The sequence below is a fragment of the Ornithodoros turicata genome, chromosome 3 (assembly GCF_037126465.1).
Source record: "Ornithodoros turicata isolate Travis chromosome 3, ASM3712646v1, whole genome shotgun sequence".
Taxonomy (NCBI): Eukaryota; Metazoa; Arthropoda; class Arachnida; order Ixodida; family Argasidae; genus Ornithodoros; species Ornithodoros turicata.
Genome location: NC_088203.1, coordinates 101,480,585 through 101,500,653, shown reverse-complemented (window position 1 = coordinate 101,500,653; position 20,069 = coordinate 101,480,585). Strand labels below are relative to the sequence as shown.

Below are 20,069 nucleotides of genomic sequence, written 5' to 3'. Positions count from 1 at the left end.
GGAATCGCAGAACCTTCCTTGGATTCAGATTCGGAAAATTCTGGATTCGTCCCATCTCTAAAAGAAAGGAATATTCACACAAACGACATCCTCACGGAAAAACAACAACTTAATTTTAATGACGATGATAGGGGAGTCTGATCGCCAGGGGGCGATGCTCTACCCCATTGCAGGTAGTAATGTCGTGCGAAATATGACAATCAGTCACCTCACAGTCAGGGCCCAAGTCCTACAGTGTACGAAAAGTTTAGGAGTGCTGGCAGAGCGTTGGTGGGCTGGACAACAACAACAACTTTATTTTTAAGATGAGGGAATGGGGAGTTTCGTCGCCAGGGAGCGATGCTCTACGGACCCCACTGCTGGCTGTGATGTGGGGAACGAAATAATAAGCCCCTTCACAATAAGGATCGAAGTCCTATGTTGTCCAGAAGTGTCAAAAGAGCTTTGAGGGCAGAGCGTTGGTGGGCTGGATGTGGCCAGGGACTGATCAATTTTGAGAGAGAGAGAGAGAGAGAGAGAGAGAGAGAGGGGGGGGGGTTGCGAGAGTCCAGCTGATTTATAGACCCGGAAAGTTTGGTTCGGGAAGGTTGGGCAATGAAGGAGGATGTGCTTTAGATCTTCAAGGTGACCGCAGTGACAGAATCTGGGAGGAGTCAACTTGTCTCAAGCGGTAACGCCGCTGAGCTGTAAAAGAAACATTAAGTCGCATTCGATGAATTAATGCAGCGTCTTGACGAGAGGTGCTTCGTGGCATCGGGAAAGCGACATTATGGAATGCGCACAAGAAAGACAAGGACGAAGGAAACAAGGACAATGAAGAAAAGCAGAGATGGTGGGAGAATGTCATCTGTTCTGTGGCGGGAAGCCAGGGGTGGCACTAGACGTCGAAGAATGGAAGGACGGTCTTCTGCGCAGCATTGCAATACTCGTCCGACTCCTGGATGAGAGAGTTGCTTCTGTGGCGCTGTCAGCCTATTCTTTCACCGCGACACCGCAAAGGGCTGGGAACCACTGGAATATTCTAGTGGAATACTGTGTGTGGACAGTGTGTGTGAGTGACTGGCTGAGTATCTTTGTCACTCATTGGTTTTATTGTAGATAGCCATCTGTGTTTTCCTAAGTGATCTGGAGTAGCTGGCTCTCGTAGTGAGTGCCTATTTCTCTTTTTTTTTCTTTTTTTTTTTATCAGCTCAACTCAACTCTAGTTGAATATATAGAAAAAAAGGGGTTCATGGGGCGGAAATTCCGCAGGGGGTTATGTTGAGCATTTGCACGATGCCGAAATATAGGAAGTTGTGCAGCGCACAGTTTGCAGACGACAGCGCGTTTTTACTCGTCGTCTGCTACGCCGTGGTGATATACGCCGCAAGATATTCCCTGATGTTGGGCCCTCTCGCTTACGTGGCTGCAGAAGTTTGACACTTTTCTCGCCTTCCGGTGGAACATTCTGGGGAATATCGCTCGTGCGAACACACGAATACCGTAATGTTTCGATCGCTGACAAACGCATCACAGCTAGTGTTTGATGTCACGAAGCAACTGTGGCTAGGGATAGGGAGCATACAAAACGTTGATAAACAGAGAGTGGGAGACAAGAAAATTTTTCTGAATTTCTAGTCGACAAGCGAAATGTGACGACACATATTTGAACAGTTGCGCCGCTGGGTCAAGTATGAAACTGTAGCAGCGCAACAAATAGAGGGGCAGTGTACTTCTTTAGGAGGCATTACACCACAGTGGATGGACAACATATTCAATGGGGCGACATTGAAGCCACACAGTACGTGAAAGTAGATCATTGTACCACTACTACCGTACGCCCTGTCCGATTTGTTATCTCTCGTAACTTGGCCAGACTACAGTCACTATGCATATTGGCTTATGTAGTGACTGTATGTCAGGCAAATTGGAGGACAAAATGATGTGAGCTAATCAGGCTGCAGGAGTGGATTGATGCCGGTTATGTAAGCATTTTTCTCTGTGCGATGAAAGTGACACAGCCTTATATAACGAACCATTTACTGTTGACGCAGCACTGAGCACATTTCTGTGCAGCTTTGCGGCTATTTAAGAGGCATGCTGTTCTATCCTAGAAAGATTCCCCGCACTACCCTCAATGGCGAGTGAAGTTGGGTATCTAACGCATAACCGTGTACGGCAACCGTCAAGATGACGCATTAGTTCATCGAATGCGCCTCGATATGGCTTTTACAGCGCAGTGGCGTTACCGCTTAAGGCAAGTCCACTTGCCCCATTGCTGTCACTGCGGTGCTGCAGAAGATCTAGAGCACATTCTATTCCATTGCCCACACCTTCACGAACCGTACTCTACGCATCCCTTAACGACTTTCGCCCCCTCTCTCACACAAAACTGCTTTGTCCCTTTGCCACGTTCATAACACCAACACTCTGCCCCGAAAGCTCTCTTCACCTTGGATGCCATAGGACTTCGATCCTTATTCAGACGACCGCATTAGCAGCATTGTGCAGCTATTTAAAAGACTCCCATATCATCACCCGTTACTATATAGCACGTATGTAAATGAAGTCATCACATCAACCCTGGGATGTACCTCACATCCTAAGTCATGTACATATGTATTTTGTGTTTGTGTTGTCGCATGTGTCTTCTGTCTTGTATGTCTATTATTTTATTCGTGCGTAACTGAAACGCTTTCAAGAAATGGAGCAGCAGACCCCTGATGGGTGTCACCCAGCTCCAATGTTCATAAATAAACAGATATCTCCCTAATATAAACACAACTCTCTCTCCCTGTATCCTTATTGTGAAGGGGCTTATTATTTCATTCCCCGCATCACAACCACCAATGCGGTAGAGTATTGCCCCTGGCGATGAAACTCCCCATTCATCATCTCGCAATAAAGTTGTTGTTGTTGTTGTGTACGGCAGCACGTTAAATGACAGTTTTTCGTATTTTTCTAGAATTATGAGTTCCTGGATCAATCGTTCCGCAACTGTGAAATTAGGTCCGCGTTGGCGGTTTTATTGATTTTTCTTTTTCTTTTTTTTTTGTGTTTTGTTTCGCACTCACACTTCCCTCATTGATTTTTTCGTCGAAGCACTACACCTGGGTCGGACATAGCCATGTGTAAGTGATGGATCTGCATCTGAACAGGGAATAATGTACATGTCGTAATAGCTGTGGCATGTTAGGTGCTTAAGGAAATTTAAAATAATAAAAAAAGATGAAGAAACGCGAAAATACGACCGTCTGACGCAGTCGGAAAGGTAAGCGTTACGTTACCGGAGTCGACGCACAAATTTAAGCAAATCGGAAGTAATAAATTTAAGTCAATTTGACTGAAGCCACGAAGCAACGCGGACATCGAAGTACGTACTGCCATTGACGTCCACCGAGAAGCAGTCGGCGCCATTTGCCTTCTGCGCTGTCCCCTGGCCACCTGACGCTACTGGCACCTACAGGGCATTCTACGAAATGGCGTTAGACTAAAGTACAGTAGAGTAGAGTATTTAGTGACACTACTTTGAGTTGGGGATCAACTCAACTCAAAGTAGAGTCACTTAACAGCTTATTTAGTGACTCTACTAAAGGGACGAGACGTTCCGATTTAGGCGGCATAAGTCGCACTTTCATAGCTGTAGTCCCGCTGTCACACCAGTCTGCTTGTGGGACGGTGTTTTGTGCCGCTTTTGGCTGTAACGAACCCCGAATGGAACAAAAGACGTGTCTCAACAGCTTGCAACTAGCACATGGCGGCGGCACGTTTTCCCACAATCTAGGCCACGGATCTCTGTAACGTGTTGGCTAACAAGCCGTTCGCAGACTGAATACTTCGTCGTCAGCAAAGGCTGGCTTGTGCACGCTTTACTCATGAAGCTGCGTCGGTATGAGCAGGGAACCGGTAAAATGATCCATCATCGCAGCGCTGACGATAATGACGAAGTGGAAGGGCAAGTCCAGCGAGTTCGGGGCGAGAACTACGAGAACTAAAATGAAAGCACGTAAAATGAGGAAGAAAGAAATAAGTAAGAAATCAGAAAGTGAAAATAATGGAATAAAAGAACAACGCTGGATGTAGGCGAAACAGGAGGACTGATTTGTTGATCGATACCACGTCAACGGATATCCCGCCTTTTGGGCCAGAGGGAATATGCATGGTCACTTTATGTTAGACATGCACGTCGATCGGGCCCTGATACCCTTGACGTACGATACGATAGGATAGCGCCAGTGTAGGCGTACTTATAACAGTGTGGAAACAAAATAAATGGAGCCAATCTTCCCTTTGGGCACCTCAGTGAAGGTACCGTAAAAATACAAAGACGACCAATCAGGACGACCTCCAGGTGTGGTTGACGTGAGTGACTGCTCCGTTTTCTACCGCAGTGCAAAGTCACGGGTGACGTCACATCCGAGGAAAAAATACCCCAAGCAGCAAAATGTACTGAAAGTCGAGTGCAATAGGGGTGGACGGTATGTGTCATATCAATGTTCTTTAGTTTCAAGAGTTTGTTCAAGGTCTTCCACCTACCCGTCCACCCCCATTGCACTCGACTTTCAGTACATTGTGCTGCTTGGGAAACGTCGTCGAACGTGGCATCCAACCCAAGCAGCACAGTGTACTGAAAAGTCGAGTGCAATGGGGGTGGACGGGTAGGTGGCAGGCCTCGAATAGACTCGTGAAACTAAGTAACCCTGATAAGATACATACCGTCCACCCCCATTGCACTCGACTTTCAGTACATTGTGCTGCTTGGGAAACGTCGTCGAACGTGGCATCCAACCCAAGCAGCACAGTGTACTGAAAAGTCGAGTGCAATGGGGGTGGACGGGTAGGTGGAAGGCCTCGAATAGACTCGTGAAACTAAGTAACCCTGATAAGATACATACCGTCCACCCCCATTGCACTCGACTTTCAGTACATTGTGCTGCTTGGGAAACGTCGTCGAACGTGGCATCCAACCCAAGCAGCACAGTGTACTGAAAAGTCGAGTGCAATGGGGGTGGACGGGTAGGTGGAAGGCCTTGAATAGACTCGCGAAACTAAGTAACACTGATAAGACACATACCGTCCACCCCCATTGCACTCGACTTTCAGTACATTGTGCTGCTTGGGAAGACGCATGTCCCAATCTTACGATAATACTCCGTGGCCTACTTCTCGCATTTCTCCCACGAAACGTCCAGATATTTCCGTTACGTGTATCTTCCGTATTTCCTGCGCTTTTGTGGAGGATCTCTTAAGATGATTGAACGTCGCATCGAGTTACGGCGTGCATACAATTCCGTTACACGCGAACGAAAGACGGCGAGTCGTGTACAACGAACGGAGAAAAGAGAGAAAAAAAACTAACCGTGCGAAATGCAGAGTTGCTTAGAAGCCCTTTCTTGCTAAACGAAGAAGAGTGCTTCTACGCTACCCTCCACATTTGCTCGAAGCGTTGACGAGATTTATGTGGGCTCTAAACGGCTCGTACATATGCATGTAGGGATGAGAAACGACTTCGCTGTTTTACTGCGCAATAATACATGAATCGTGCTGCGATGGCCACTTTCATGAATATACACTACTCACCCTCTGAACTAAATGCGTTTGAAAAAGAATACGACTTTCTGTCGTTCTTTTTTTTTTCTTTCTTTTTCTGCGTGTATATGAGCTTTTTTTATGGGTTCTTCGGTAATCATGTGATACAAGTGTGTGTGTGTGTGTGTCTTCCCCAGGATGCACGAGAGCGAGATTCTGCCAGGGGGCATTTTAATTCAAACATCTTGTATGCGTCCAGGAAACTTTATCCGCTTTGGAGCAAATCATCGTCTTTTTAGGTGTTGAGAGAGGTCAGCCAATATTTGTCTTGCTACTCGTCAAAAAAAGAAAAAAAAGAGCTCCACCCGGACAGAAAACAAAAAACTCACACAAACATAAGAAAATGAAAATGCGCGGAACCACACATGGCACAGGTCCCGCAGGTTTGCAGCCCTGCGGACTAAGTTATCCCTGCAGCATTTGTGCATTTCCTTAAGGATACACGACAGAGCCCTATGACTATATGCCATTGCATTTCCCTCTCATCTTTAGCCATGTCATATCATATCAAAGCTGGTGCGATGCATTTGAGTGTATCACACAAACTGGACACCGCGTGTCTCATTTTGAGAGCACCTGACTCCATTTGTTAACAACCCATGCATGCAGAGTAACAGGTCGTAGTCTTTTATTTTTTTAATCAACCTTTCAGCATAATCTTTACATATGCCCAATACCGCCCTCTGGGGAGGCACATTAGCTGTCATGTATCTCATGTATGTATGAAAAGTGGAGATTTCTGGTGTCCGTGATCAGAAGAACCGCAACGAGGCAGTATACCCTGCCGTCCATGTCCTCTGTCCCAAGTGCTTACGAGAGCTGCGCATATGTACGTACTCCGTACCCAACACCAGTCTGATGTTGCAGCACTGTTAGCCACTTTGTACACGTCTTTAAACCTGCAACTTCCATCGAGCTCAAGGAGCGGTAGTCACAAAGTCAAAGAATACAGCTCTGGTTGAAAGCAGGCCGTTTTAATAACCAGAGGACCCAAATGTCCCCAGCTCATTGTCCTTCGGCGCTCAGCACGAGACTGCCCGTCGTCCCTGCTCGCGGCCTGCAGAAACTGCCCTGAAATACTCATCTACTTCAACCTTACATGTCAAACTATCAGTGACATAGCCCGCGGCTTTCGTTCCTGCGTCCTCCAAGGGTAATTGAGCGACAGCGACCGAATTCTCTGTACTCCCCGATTTACATACTCCGTTTCTCTTCTCTCTTGATGCTCCCAAGTACGCCTCGTCGCTTTAGACGGACACCGCATCGGCTCGCCCCAAGTCGCACGACTCTTAACTTCCCGCTGATCTACCTCTTTCTCTAACAGCTCCCGTGGCATAGTGGGTTAGGGTGATCGCTTTCCACGTCGAGACTGGGAGGTGGTGGGTTCGAATCCTGTCACCGGCTGTGCTGTCTGAGGTTTTCCCTGGGTTTCCCGAAGACTTTCCAGGCGAATGTCGGCAGACTCCTCTTGAAGTCGGCCCAGGACGCATACTAACCCCCTCTTTCCCCCACTCCTTCCTGCTGTCTTCTGTTCATCTCTCCACGTCTGTACGCCGCTCATGGCCACAGTTGCTTCGCGGCGCTAACTCTCTTGAGCCTCACCATATCTGCGAATCACACTGAGACACAGAGCCTCACTCCTCTTCACCCGTCCTCTGTGTTACCTTCCCAGCTCGTGCTACTTCCAATTTCAACCTAGTCAACTCACAGTTTACAGCCTCATAATTTCTCAATCCAACACTTCAGCTCTCAACTTAATATCTGCTGTTAGTTGCGTCGTTCTGTGGTGCCAAACCAGGCAGCACGTTCTCCTGGTCGCTTTCAAGTAGCCCTCCCGCATGTAAAGGGGGAACGGGTATCGAAGCCGACCCGTAACGCGAAGGGTCCTACTCTTCCATCTCACGCGTCCTAACTATACTGGCCAACCGGGAGAAAACCACTCACACCGTCGGTGCACAGTTGTCGCTGCAGACCACCCGATCGGGACACCGGGCGAAGACGAGAATCCTTATGAGGCTCGGCCGACAACGTCGAAGAAAGGTGTGTATGTGTGTGGGGGGCTAGTCACCCACGAAGAATGCCAACGTGGATCGGAGTCAGGAACCAGGGAGTTTGGGAGATTTCAGAATGCCAGGCCACAGAATTCATCCTGTCGACTGCGCCACTCAAGAGAATACAGTTGGTAACCAGAAGACCCAAATGTCCTCAGCTCCTTATCCCTCGGCGCGAAGCACCAGACTGCCCGATGCTGCCTATCGTCTCGGCCTTTTCCGTTCTATTCCGGTCACCTGACCACTCTGCCGCTCGAGTCCCTCTTCGTCGACAATCCTGACTGTCGACAAGCCTTCCTCCAAGAGACTCGTCCACAAAGGACCCAACAACAACAACAACAACATAGATAAATGGATGATGATGATGATGTGGGATGTTTCCCTGCGTTGAGTGCAGGACCCTACCCCATTCCAAAAAGGTTCACATGAAAGGTTTCTTTTTCACATGTTTCTGTTCCAAACTGTAGGATGGAACAAGCGCGATGCTTGTTACGTTAGCAACATAAAAATAACATAAGGTGATAAGGCGTGTATTGTCATCAAGTAAGAGAACTACCTGTGGAGGTAGCCCTAATATATGAAGGGCCGGTCGCTGCATGTGAACAATAAACGTCATTCGACTGCCTTGCTAACTATCACACAGAAACTGACCAGCTCACGTGGCTCAGTTGTTAGCATGCTGGCCATGCCATCTCGAAGGATACACAGGTTCGATTCCCGGTGCCGGCTGTGCTGTCTGGGGGTTTTCCTGGGTTTTCCACAGTCGGGGGCTTTCAGACATATGTCAGGTCGTGTATTGTTGTGAGAAGTGGGCCCAGAACGCACATTCCCCCAGGGACGTTGCCCACCTATCCAATATATCCTAGTCCTTCAAAGTTTGCGATGCGTGACGCACGCATATAGCTTGTTCGGGTCGGCCGTAAAGATCGAAGTTTTAATTGTTGGGTGAAATATCAGATTATTCACATCGACAGCACTTCCAGCCAACCAGCACGACTAGACAGAGGTCCTGGATCGATAGAACTCAATCAAACAATTTCACGTCATGCAGACTTTTGTACGATTTTTTACAGACATCCCAAATGAATTAATCAATCATTGAAACTAGTATTCGTGAAATTCCAGCATTCCATAACGCTTTAGTTGAAAAATATAACGAGCTTTATCATCATCATCATGTCCCTCCGTCGTCGCATCACTGTCATGACAGTTCACCATAAACGCGACAGACCTATACCGAACTATATAGCGTACAGGCTGCCACTATTTAGCCTTAGTAGGTGGGAGTCGTCACGTATCTTGGACACGTAATTGACTGCTCCTCGCTCATTAATTCCCCAGGAGCCGTCTATTAATTAGGATGAGCAGACTCGACGATGGTACTTGTTTTGGGCCCACTTAGCTTTCCCTCTTTCTCCGTCCGTCCAGAAAGTGCCCGAACTAAACTTGCGGATTACCTTGCGCTGTATTTTTAGCCCTATAAGCCGCGTCGTCGTGAATTAGGCTTAGTACGAGCGCTGACTTTAATTCGGATATTGATGCGCTGCTGCGATGCTGTGAAGGAGCGTTTCTGATGCGTTGAAAACGGCGTCTTTGTATAGCAGCATAAGGCACTGAAAGTTCCGCGCGGCTGTATGTCCGGGGTGTACGAGCGGGAGACCAGGGCTTTATGGTCGTCATCCCTATCTCTGAACGTGTATAACTTTTGACCAGGCACCTGCCATTCACGCTTATGTGCTCGAGATAGCTGTGGACAGCGATTCTCCTTAGTCCTAACATTCTGTCTCTCTCTATCTCTCACCCTCCCTCTGTCTGTCCGTTCGTGCGCGCGTGTGTGATGATGATGATGATGATGATAGGCAGGAGTGATGGTAAGTCTGCCACAGCATTCGTAATACCATCCGAAGGAGTAGTGCAAAGTCGACGCCTTTCGCATCCAACCTCATCAACAGATGCAGAACTTATGCCATTCTATTCTTTCTGCAGCGCATTGTTGATCTTACCCCGCGAGAATGGTATTCACTGGCTCAAAATCTGCACGGCAAGCTATTGAAAACACAGGCATACGAGGCTACGTGTTAATTGGCTTACCAGCTTTTGTACGAAGCAGGGCACAGGCTGGTTCTCCTGTGGGTTCCAGCCTATATTGTGGTGTCGTGGGGACCGAACAGGCTGACAGCGCCGCAGAAGCAGCTCTCTCTTCTCGGAGACGGACGAGTACTGCGATGCTGTGCAGAGGACCGTCCTTCCGTTATTCAACGTCTAGTGGCACCCCCGTCTTCCCGCCAATGAACGAATGACATTCTCCCCCCCCCCCCCCCCCATATCTCTGCTTAGAAGAGTTGAAGCAACGCTCGCTTTCCTAATGCCACGAAACACCTCTCGTCAAGATGCTGCATTAATTTACCGGGCGCGACTCAATGTAGCTTTTACAGCTCAGTGGCGTTACCGCTCGAGACAAGTTGACTCTCCCACACTCTAAGAAAAAAAGGAGTACTTTTACTCCTTTTGGGGAGTAATTGCATTGCCACAAAAAATAGTCCCTTTCGAGAGTAAATGCATGGGAGTAAATGAATGTCACAGAGTGAAGACCGCATTTCACGCGCTGTTGTAAGAGTCCCAGGTACATAATTGGTGCGCATGCATGAAAATACTTTGAAGCAAACCGTCAACCGTGATATATCGAGTGATATAAAATCTTGCGCCATACTAGGGCACAATTTGCGAAGAAAGATGCTCTAACTGTTTCTTACTCTGTGTGGCTGAAAAATTGCTACTTGCTCGGGGTAATACAGCCTTATGTCGTTCAAATTGACCAAGGGCACATATTTACGTAGACTGTCGCATTCAGGAGACCATTAGCGAAGTTTAGTGACAATTTGCAGTCCTGGAGAGTAAATGTCGGGACTAAATGTTGGATCAGGGGACTAAAATGGGGAGTAATTGCACACTAGGGGAGTAGAAGCTGCAATTACTCCCCATTTTACTCCTTTTTTTCTTAGAGTGCAGGTGCCGTCACTGAGGTGATCTGGAAGATCTAAAGCACATCCTCCTTCATTGCCCAACCTTCCCGAACCACACTCTCCGGGTCTCTTAATCAGCTGGACTCTCTCTCTCTCTCAAAACTGCTTGGTCCATCGCCAAATCCAGCCCACCAACGCTCTGCCATCAAAAGCTCTTCTGACCTTTTTGGACGCCGTAGGACTTCGGTCCTCACTTTGAGGCGACTCGTTACTTAATTACACCATATTACCACCAGGAATGGTTTAGAGTATAGCCCCTGGCGTTAAAACTCCCCAATCATTATCAGAAACTAAAGTTGTTGTCGTGTGTTTAGGAGCCGTAGCCGTCGAAGCTTGCTCTGCAGATGTTTTGGCGCTATGATCCGTAACTGCAAAACGTTACATTAAATTTCTTAAATGTCGACCACGCAAATCCTACGTCTAGAATACCGCGCGTTGCTTCGTCGAAAGGGTGGCGGTGCGGGGTAGTTGGGACATGGTTCCACAAAAAACAAGCAGCCAAAGGGCGAGGACGGAAGACAAGTAGGCAGCAGTAAGTATAGCAGTTGTGGTGCCTACTTGTCTTCCGTCCTCGTCCTTCGGCTGCTTGTTTTTTGTGGAGTTTCGTCAAAGTCGCATTTCAGGATACAGACTTTTCGGACCTTGTGCCTCGATGCCAGGACCCATGGCACTAAAAGTGACTCACGTTGAAGATTGCTACGTTGTACAGCGCTGTACAAAAGGTACACGCTCCGGCACATTCCTTCCCCAGGCTGACACGCTAGCAGAGAATGATACCGTACGGACTTGCAAACAATTGACTGGGTTACCTAGGCACGGGTCTGTAAGTCCGTACGGCCTCATTCGCTGAGAGTGTGTCCCCCTGAGGAAGGAATGCGCCGGAGCGTGTACTGCAAACTTTTGTCCAACATGTGTACAACGTTGTAGATGACGTAGAGACGACAAAGAAACAGGTTACTTGATTATACAAGCCATGTGGTAAATTACATCTCCTACTAGGGTTCCGTCCTTATGATGCGATACACATTAAACCACGCATCGTGAATGGTGATAGAAATTTGAATTTTAGAAGAGCAGAAGCATTCGCAACATATTGCAGCAAGCGGTACTGCGTACAGGGCATAACGTTGCGATGACTATAATTTACAAATTTCGCCAGAAACCCCTGAGATGCTTCCCAACATGCATAGAAATTCTAACGTAACCGCGCAAGGCATTAAGAGGATTAAATAGTCAATAAATATGTCCTTGACCGGCGCCGGGGAGTGAGTGCATTGCTATAATCTAGTGGGCCGCGGACGAAGCAGACAGTATACGCTATGACGGGGTGTTTTTGCGCAGAAAAGGAGGTCAACTGACGAAGAAACCACGTGACGAGGCATTTGTCCACTCGCACGGCAGCAATAATGGGGCGCGAGCAGGACCAATGAGCGTGCTTCCCAGGCGCGACGAAATAGGGAAACTGCGGAGCTGCGTAGATAGTTGACCTACTCGCATAGCGTATAGCATTGTCTCATTTGATGGAGCCAATCACAGGGCGCGATTTACGTTGTTGCCGTTCTTCCCCTTGTAAATGTGAAAGGAAATACCGTTACGCATGATTTCACCCCAGCCATTCGCAAATTCGCTTCAGTAAGCGACTACTAAGCCCAATCACTTTCGCCCTTACTAACACCCACGCCGTTCAGCACGTGACCAGCCCTGCATCCGGCACGAAGGATACGGGACAGCTGAGCCAGCAGACGACAGCTTATCCCTCCCCCTGGTGCTCTGGAAGCAGACGCAGCCCGTTCCTGCCGCACAGTGGGCTTAGCGACCCTGTGTCTCCTTTCGCCGCCAAGAAAAGACAGAGGGCGCGTGGGAAGCAAAGTGAAACGGCGAGTGACGAGACGTATGGTCCTTGCCATTAGCCGTAGGCGCGCGGTGGACACGCGAGCCAGTCGATTCGTCACCGTGGAGACAGCGCTGAAAGCTGCCTCCTTCTGCTAATTAGCGCCAATTAGGGTGCCGCACTCTTCTCGGGCTAATCACACCTGCTGCCTGTTTTACGTTGACGCTTTGCCCGGATGGATGCAAACCTGCCTAGCTCGGTGCGCTGTTGCGTGAGTGAGATACATGGATCACGCTTTGCCTGCAGGGAGGATGTGCTATGTCTTGCATTGTTAATACATGGAAATGAGGCCAAGTTCTCTACGTTCAGGTGGGGGAGCACGGGCGTTGTTAGGTTACAGTGCACGAGGGCAGCTGGTGAAGAAGACAGGGGTGTATAGCCTAGCTGTGAGAAGATTACCTTGAGACCAATTTATCTCACTAAAGGGAGAAATTAGATATGCATGTCGAAGTAACCCTAAGAAATAGGAGTGAAATGCGCAAAAATTCTAGAAATACCGGACAGCCCCGACATCACGCTTGTGCGAATGTACAGGTGAGGAAAGCGCACGAGAAATACGCGACAAGTTCATTTCTTGATGGAATTCAGGTTTCATTGTTGAGTCACCTTTCCCCTTTTGCTGTTAAGCGGATACGTTAAATAGTCAAGTAATGCTTGCCATCTCACCCACTTGTGTTTTGCTATCGCAGGGCGGCCGAACTGAAACACTCGTGCAAACTATAGTTGAGTATGGCTATCACACACAGGTACTGCCTGGTGGGCGTCTCCACAACAAGGTTACTGCGCTGCGAGGAGAAGCGGTCTACATGATGCCCATTACACAAGAAAGTGGTGACGAAAACTTGGGTTTGGTTCATACGCTTTTCTTACCCGTACTGAGAGCAACACACACACACACACACACACACACACACACACACACACACACACACACACACACACACACACACACACACACACACACACACACACACACACACACACACACACACACACACACACACACACACACACACACACACACACACACACACACACACACACACACACACACACACACACACACACACACACACACACACACACACACACACACACACACACACACACACACACACACACACACACACACACACACACACACACACACACACACACACACACACACACACACACACACACACACACACACACACACACACACACACACACACACACACACACACACACACACACACACACACACACACACACACACACACACACACACACACACACACACACACACACACACACACACACACACACACACACACACACACACACACACACACACACACACACACACACACACACACACACACACACACACACACACACACACACACACACACACACACACACACACACACACACACACACACACACACACACACACACACACACACACACACACACACACACACACACACACACACACACACACACACACACACACACACACACACACACACACACACACACACACACACACACACACACACACACACACACACACACACACACACACACACACACACACACACACACACACACACACACACACACACACACACACACACACACACACACACACACACACACACACACACACACACACACACACACACACACACACACACACACACACACACACACACACACACACACACACACACACACACACACACACACACACACACACACACACACACACACACACACACACACACACACACACACACACACACACACACACACACACACACACACACACACACACACACACACACACACACACACACACACACACACACACACACAGACAGACAGACAGACAGACAGACAGACAGAAAGACAGACAGAAAGACAGACAGAAAGACAGAAAGACAGAAAGACAGAAAGAAAGAAAGAAAGGCATTCTCTGCTCGAAAGAACTAGCGATCACAAACAGATAAAGAGCCGTATCGCAAGATACGTGCTATAGGAAACGCACGACCCACCTATCTTCGCCTTTCCAGAACACAGTAACCGGGCACCTGTATCGACGCGATCTTTCCCTTACTCTGTCCAAAACAAACAATTCGGAAGCAACCATCGAACACTATAGCCCTGCTTGCCAGCGACACATCTCTCTCTCTTTCAGAAACAATTCCGAAACCTCTCCTGCCAATATTCTAGTACTTCCTTCCTCCCGTACCTCGATGCTGCTCTCCCAAATCCACCTTTGCGACCTTTCGCGTAGTATCCTTCTTCCCAATTCTGCTGCACGTGCTGCCAAACAGAGTAACATCGTCAGAACAGGGAGGCTTGCCTACGCCTGCAACATTTACTCGACCGATCGTCTTCGAAAGCTACCCAGAAATCGAGTTTCTGTTACGAAAGACACTCAGACGCGCCCGTCTGCTGCGTCTTCTTCTTCTTCTTCATGCCCCCTCCCAGAATGTTTTCTCCGAGCGAGGGGAGTGTTGTTGATTTTTGGTACGGCCTTCGAGCGGGATTGATTTCTTAAATTTATGTAGGTCAGGGGTCACATGCTTCGGGAGCGAGATGGAACAGACGCGGATTTATTTATATTAGTCGTAAAGGCGGGAAATACGAGGACTTTTTTTTTTTTGTTGTCGAAGAGGGTTGGGGAGTGGAAGCGTGAGATAAACAGGTGGTTAAAAAGAAGAGGGGGTGCTTGTGGCGCCCGGAGGAAGGGATGAAATGATCCAAGAAGTTTAGTAGTCGACCAAGCCCGAAAAACAGGTGTTGGAATAGCATTACAGCTTTAGTCCGCAACATGTACTAGCTCCTGACATTTTCGATAGTGGATTCACTTTTATTGTGTCGTGCCCGTGGCGCTAATGATGATGATGATGACGAGGAGGATTGTGGGAACAAGAAAAACATGGGGACGTGGACGTAGATGGGTAGAAATCCAGCGAACCGGTAGAATGTAGGAAGGGAGTTGCCTCAGGACAGAAGCCGCCGATATTTCGAACAGTTCGAAATGTCGAAATGTCTGTTCGAAATATCGGCAGCTTCTGTCCTGAGGCAACTCCCTTCCTGGGGACGTGGACGTGGGTCGCGACACGGTCCGACTGGTTACCACAGCACCCCCAACACTAGATTAGCCAATGAGAAGAAGAAAATCGGAATGAAAGGAAGTAGGAAGCTCAACCGCGGAGAGTCACAGGGAAAAACATATGCAACGCACGACACTTGCACGAATGACCGCATGCACTTAAGTCGCAAAGTGTCTATCGCTTGAGTTTCTTCAAGCAAAATGTAGCACTGAGACCAGACTGTCCACGGGTGCCCTAAAAATAAATAAAGATTAAGATGGATGGTATTTTATTATTGAAACTTCTGAAGCGTACGTGCACTGCAGCCCACGTGCAGCCAGCTGGAGCAGGTCCCGACTGATTTCCGCGCATCCTCCTTGCGGTACCCACTCCGTTCAACCGATGATAAAACATGAGCATGTCACAGTTGCGTCATGATCAACAGCTGTTCAAGTGATCACATGTTCTTCAACCAACAAGAACAATTTCTACCTCGCCTTTTCGCTGCATCTTCTTTTTATCTGTTTAGATGTACGGACCGCTCACAAGCGTGGTGCTGACGTGAAATTTAAAGAGAGACTTAGAGGAAGAAGAAGAAACAACTATGAAATGTCGTTAGTACAACCTTTTAAATTCTGCACAATGATAATCAGTATGCAGAATGCGTCACGTAAGACTGACCCGATGCTTTGAGGAACAGCCTGATGTCAGTTGAGAAAGGGTGAAAGCGAGAGAGCGATAGGAAAAAGCGGCCGCAGAACTCGCGCAATTCTCGGAAATTGTGCATTTTGGAGTTTCTTTTTTTCTTTCCTTTTTTCTTTTTTTACTAAGGCACAGAAAAGTGATAAGTGAGTTTATTTTTTGTTCGGTACCTGCCAACAGCCAGAGGCCTTCTAGGCAGTGCACCAGTCAAAATTACAAAATACAGATACATAGGCAAAGGCCAAAATTCGCGCAAGTTATACAATACTGTGTGTGGAATTAACAAATAATCGATACACATACAGACCTAAATTGTCTATAATTAGAGAAAATATCAAGATCCGCGCACACTATCTGATTATACAAAAGTTGCATTCGAGAAGTAGGTACTATTGAGCGCTTCGGTTTCGATTCTGGCACACTAGACTCCTCAGGGCTGTGCTCTACAACTTTGCAATTGCGCGGTCAACTCATTATGAAGATTAATTATGAAGTTAGTTAACGGCTGCACTAATTACTGACACACCACCACCTTTGAGTTGGCCCCATCGGGAATAGTTACATTCAACGACTGTTCAGCATGAAAATCAAATCGCGAATTTAATAAAATTCTGGTCAGTCTTACGTGGCACGCCCTGTATACGAAATGTAAGTGTAAGCTCACTGCGAACATGAAATTCGTTAATCAAACCGCTATCAGTCTAAACAGGCCGTCACGAAACCTGCTCACACCACGTATTTCAAATCCGTCGAAGAAATGTACACCTCTTTCGTCTACCTGCATCTGTGTCATGAGAGACTGCAGTTGAGGAAGCTAATCCAGCCTGGGTTTGTTGTCAAAAGTCTCCAGAACTCCGCATTCTGTCTTTCAGTATAGTCGTTTCTAATGAGCGAATGAACTTTTCGAAGACGACTGTCAAACAAATCTGAACTAAGACTGCCACCGATACGACGCAGTATCAAACGGTCCGCTGTTGGAGGTGCACGCAGGGAATCGTCGAACACTTGTTGCCAATCGTAATAATCCTGCACCAAGTTTATCATCAGGTCGCCCAGAATTTTAAATATGTTTACCTCATGTTAAGGAAATCTCCCGTTAATCGCTCTCATTAACAAGCTTAGTGTTGACGAATTATGCCATTGATGGATTTTGTCCCATTTTAATCCCCATAAGCACTACTGGAGGACGTACATAAAAAAATAATAAAATATGCACAGAGACGACTACACTACTAATACAAATTTGATACGCGTTAGCATTAGCTTGCAAAGTGAATTAATAAGAATATAGGCTTCGATAGAGAACGATGGATGTCAACAACCAGACGGAGGTCCTATGATGCGCGCTTTAGCTTGGATAATGACAAAAATTAAAATTTCATTATTTGTACGTTGTGAATATGTTCATTTCTGACCCGATCCTATCAAATGATGCTCGATTGTGCTGCTTGGCTGGGTTTTGTCCAATGCTGGTATAGGTTCTAATCATGCTTATCTCTTACCAGGAAAGAAGGTGAGTAGACGAGTGATTGAGGAGAGGGCAAGGGTGAAGCAGTTAGTAAACATAGCAGAATCTGGAGTTACTCGGAGTATAGTATAGACACTTACTTGATCGATTTATTGCTGGCCCAATGGAGGACAATGACGAGGTTGGAGCATGACCATGCTCAAATTGCCACATCGCAACCCAACCCGCAAAATTCACCCAAATCCTTGTTCTAAGCCTTCTCAACATAGTTCTTCAGCGGCTCCACCATTTCGTGTTCCTCTTTTCTGCATTCTTTTTTTTTCTTTTTTTAAGGAGACAAACTACCCTCATTTTCCTAGAAAAAATTCGCCCAAGTCGTTTCCCCTCTACTCAAGCACAAAAGAGGAGCTCGCTCGTAAATCGAATAAAGACGATTACAGCCGACGATCGTAGCGCCTAACGACGGAGAATCCGAGAAGCTGTTTAATTTGTCTCCGTCGTCTGCAAATGAGGCGTGCGTCTATGGAATGGAGTGGAGGTAGCATGCGGAAACAGGCACCACTGAGTCGCCGCAATCAATAAACACACGCGGATTGCATTTTATTTTCCGGTGGGAACGGGTTACCGCTCCTTCGGAACTGGAAGCACCGATGTCTCACCCAGGAACTGACACGCAATTTCCGGTATGACTCCGCACAAGGCGGGAGAGGGCACTGCTAACGATGAAGCGAAGACGCTGATGGCAGTGGCGATGCGGCTGGGTTGCATGTCGGTTTCGGTTTGGCTATTTGCTTACGTGTTCGTGCGCAGTGGAGTGGGGTGGTGTCGCGGTGAATGCAACCTAATCTGCGAGGAGCTGTCAGAGCAGAGTGACTCTTTCCGCCGTCGTGTCTGCGGTGATGACGCCATTTTTAGACGTGCGTGTGCTGTGTGGGCCACGCTGCTGTGTTCGTCGTTGGAAAAGGTTTGCAAAAACCTGCTTTGAGCGTCACTGTCGAATGGGTGCGTTGAGAGTTCATGAGATCATTAGCATCGTTGATGATGGATATATGCAAAGTAGAGATTTTTTTTTCTTCTCTCTCTCGAGAAATGGCGTACAGAAGCGCTCGAAAACGTAGAGCAGGTTGGCTCACACTTGAAATGATAGAACGGACAGAAGACACAGACGGACACGGACATAAAACAATCATAATATTGTATATACAGGGTGTTTCACCTAAAGTGATAAATTCTAACTGGCGGCGTACTCGCCGGAGGATTGTGGGGCTTTCGGCAATTACCTTCTGGAAACTTTTGCCGCCATTTAGGAAGGCTTTGGGCATTTTTTTTAATTGAGGGAAATTTATTTTGTTCAATTGAACTTTGAAAATTGTCAAGCGAACCTCACTCTTTTTTTTTTACAGCAATATGAAATCCTCCACGGATAATCCCAGACCCAACAAAAGCTATAAACAGTATTGCAACACGAAAAAGTCGAAAAAAAAAGTAAAATTTCCGCTTTAGCCCCGCCTGCTGGATTGTCGCAAAGAAGAGCGCACGGAAGGTGCCGGGAGAGAAGGAAGTGTTACCGCCTCTTGTTTTACCTTTCTTTCCCCTGCTTTGGCTGCTGGTGACAGCCGTCTTATCACAAAGAAGGCAAAACAGACGAAGGCGAGGACGCTTCCTCCTTAAGACGCACGTTTCGAGCGCGCTTCTTTGCGACAATCAAGCAGGCGGGACTAAAGCATAATTTTTACAATTTTTTTAAAATATTTCTGTTGCGGTACTGTGCACAGTTTTTGTTGGGACTGTGGTTATCCGTGGAGGATTTCATATTTCTGTAAAAAAACAAAAAACAAAAAACAATGAAGTTCGCTTGGACACCTTGGAGCCTTCCTCCATGGCAGCAAAAGATTCCAGAAGGTAATTGTCGAAAGTCCCGGTGAGTACGTCGGCAGTTAGAATTTATCACTTTAGATGAAACATCCTGTACACATAACTGTAATGATAAACCGAATAAATAATTAAACACAGGTTCAATGAATTAGCTACAGTGTCGCCGAGAAGAACAGGAATGTCATAAAGATTCAAGATCTCAGAAGAGTACTTTGGAGTATCGAGTACTGTTTTCACAACGAATTTCACAGTTTTCGACAGCGTTCACAAGAAACAATCGTCGCCTTCCTTCTCCAGAACGTGAAATAGGGTACTGCGCGTCACCCTACAGGAACCATAATTGCTAAGAGAGTGTCGTTCGTCAATCAACGACTTCGTTTATCTTCGCGAGACGACGTTTGT

At 47.3% G+C, this 20,069-nt stretch overlaps 1 protein-coding gene across 4 annotated transcripts in view; it reads right to left on the bottom strand.

Moving 5' to 3' along the window:
* The window catches only part of LOC135389010 (cell adhesion molecule 4-like), a 596,648-nt gene that overhangs the window by 365,949 nt on the left and 210,630 nt on the right, over positions 1-20,069 (bottom strand). The window contains exon 1 of one of the 4 annotated variants that reach the window (XM_064618921.1): positions 9,711-9,781. The exons of the other annotated variants lie outside the window; for them this stretch is intronic. The gene's annotated coding sequence lies outside the window, so the exon portion shown is untranslated. Of the gene's footprint in view, positions 1-9,710; positions 9,782-20,069 lie in introns of those variants that run through there. 4 annotated transcript variants of the gene reach the window in all.